Source organism: Juglans microcarpa x Juglans regia, chromosome 8S (assembly GCF_004785595.1).
Source record: "Juglans microcarpa x Juglans regia isolate MS1-56 chromosome 8S, Jm3101_v1.0, whole genome shotgun sequence".
Lineage (NCBI taxonomy): Eukaryota > Viridiplantae > Streptophyta > Magnoliopsida > Fagales > Juglandaceae > Juglans > Juglans microcarpa x Juglans regia.
In genome coordinates this window covers 12,719,070-12,721,405 of record NC_054609.1, presented here as the reverse complement: position 1 = coordinate 12,721,405, position 2,336 = coordinate 12,719,070, and the positions used below count along the sequence as shown (strand labels likewise).

Sequence of the window (2,336 nt, the reverse complement as noted above, 5' to 3'; positions counted from 1 at the left end):
TCTCAAGTTCTCTTCTACTCCTAAGTATGATGGCATTGCATTGTTCCATTGGATTCACTTCTGTGTTGCTAGGAAAGGTTCCTCTTTGTTGGGCATTGATGGTCGTGGCTAGTTGCTCAATTTGCACTTCAATATTCTTCATAGCAGCTCTCATGTTGCTACAATGAGTCTCAATGTTGTCCAACCGTGAATCAGTCTTTTTAAACCTTGCATTTGTCTCCTTAACAAAGGAAACCATGGCATCCTCAAGTGACATCTTCTTCTCGCTTTGTTGACTATCAAATCCTGGAGGAGGTTACAGCACATTCTTTGTGTTTCCATAAGACAAGTTCTCATGATTTCGAAGCCCTAGATGATAGTAATTTGGCATAGGATTACCACAATAGTTGTAGCTCCGATTGTTGATGTATTGAACTTGCTCTTGACTCACTTTATTACTCGAAACTGTCATACTTGTAGCTGCAACATATTCTGCACTTTGTGGTATCCTTTGGGTTGTCAAAACTGAAATATGATGGGATAGAGTAGCAACTTGAGCTGAAAGGGTTGCTAATGGCTCTAATTCATGAATCTCAGTAACTTTCTTAGTCATAATTCTTTCGGTTGGCCATTGATAGTTGTTTGAGGCCATTTCTTCCAAAAGATAGGTAACACCCTCAGTTGTCTTTGAAATTAAAGTTCCAACAGCAGCATCAACTATAGTCCGAGTTTTTCCATTTAACCCATTATAGAATATCTGAACTTGCAATCAATCCGACAATCCATGTTGAGGACAGTGTCGGATCAAATCTTTATATCTTTCTCATGCTTTATAGAGTGACTCGAAATCATTTTGCTTGAATTTACCAATCTCACTCCTGAGTTGGGCTGTTTTTGCAGGTGGAAAGAATTTAGCAAGAAACTTTTCAGCCATATTCTACCAATTAGTGATGCTTCCCGATTGTAGAGATTGTAGCCAACCTCTTGCCTTGTCCCTCAAAGAGAAAGGAAATAATCTCAGTCTAATAGTGTCTTCAGTAACACCATTGATCTTTACAATGTCACAAATCTCCAAGAACATCGCCAAATGAATATTGGGATCATCAAGTGGTGATCCACTAAATTGGGCTTGTTGCACCATGCTAATCAAGGTTGGTTTGAGCTCAAAATTGTTGGCATTAATGGTCTGGTGTCTTATACTCAAGTAGTTGTCATTCACAACTGGCCGTACATAATCCTTCAAGGTGCGTGGCTGTGCATCAGGCTGTCCGTCAGCTATGGCTAATACTTTCTTCTTTTTTTGTGATCTAAGAGTTCTTTTAATCTCCGCATCAAAAGGAGTAATGTCAAAAGTTCTAGCACGACGCATTCAACATCAACAACACACCTGGAGAGAAAATAAAATAAAATAAAATAAAGTAAAATAAAATTCTAAATTAAAATCAAGATTACTTTGCATCAATATGGGCAAAAATAAGAAGAAATAAATCCCCGGCAACAGCGCCAAAAACTTAATCGGTGCAAAACTACAAGTGCACAGTATTGTAGTTCTATAGTAAAGTGATAAGAAAAGTATCGTCCTCAGGGATTGATAACTTACTTTTGATAAAAATCGAAATTATACTAATCTCGACTTTATTTAGAAAAGTCACTAAAATTTTTGTAATTGTAAATTAAAATAAAATTAATTTAAAGAAAATACTCAAAGGAAAAGAAAACTGTTTGTTCGAAGATCAAATTAATGAGAAAGAAAACTTCTAGGAAATCGATTTCACCTAATTCTTCACTATGCTTTACTCATCTAACTAATTGAATTTAATTCTCTCTATTTGTTAACAAATCTCCATAAACATCTAAAAGCCTCTTTCGATAGTCAACTGAAAATTATTCTTGTTCATCATTTTACACAAGAGTATGAAAATTAAAAAAGCAAGAAAGCAATAAGACCAATGATTTTAATACTACATAGGTTTATACAAGTCTTTCGATCTCTATATTTACCTATGCCGAAATATCCAAGATCTATCCTATAATTTCCTCTCTCGACAGCAAATCACAAGATTGAAATCATCTAATTAATGGCCAGTTAATTAGAAACAATAAGTTCAGAATAAATCAGACAAACATAGCAAAGAATTATTTCAAATTAACATAGAAAAGCAAGCATAGTTCGGAACTAGATTACATCGTTTTCCTAGAATAAAGAAAATTTAGTTCATGCTAAAAATTAAATTCAATATAAACGAATTCACCATAATTTTTCTGAAAGAAAAATAGAAGAAAATGAACACTAAAAATGTTCCTCGCAGTCCACAGTGTCGTCCAAGCCTCTTAGTCTGCAGTCTTCTTCTCCGCAG

At 34.8% G+C, this 2,336-nt stretch overlaps 1 non-coding gene across 1 annotated transcript; it reads left to right on the top strand.

Moving 5' to 3' along the window:
• Positions 1–758: 758 nt before the first annotated feature.
• On the top strand, positions 759–865 carry LOC121245133. The gene has a single exon (XR_005936546.1). It is a non-coding gene; the product is annotated as a small nucleolar RNA R71 (small nucleolar RNA).
• The last annotated feature ends 1,471 nt before the right edge of the window (positions 866–2,336 follow it).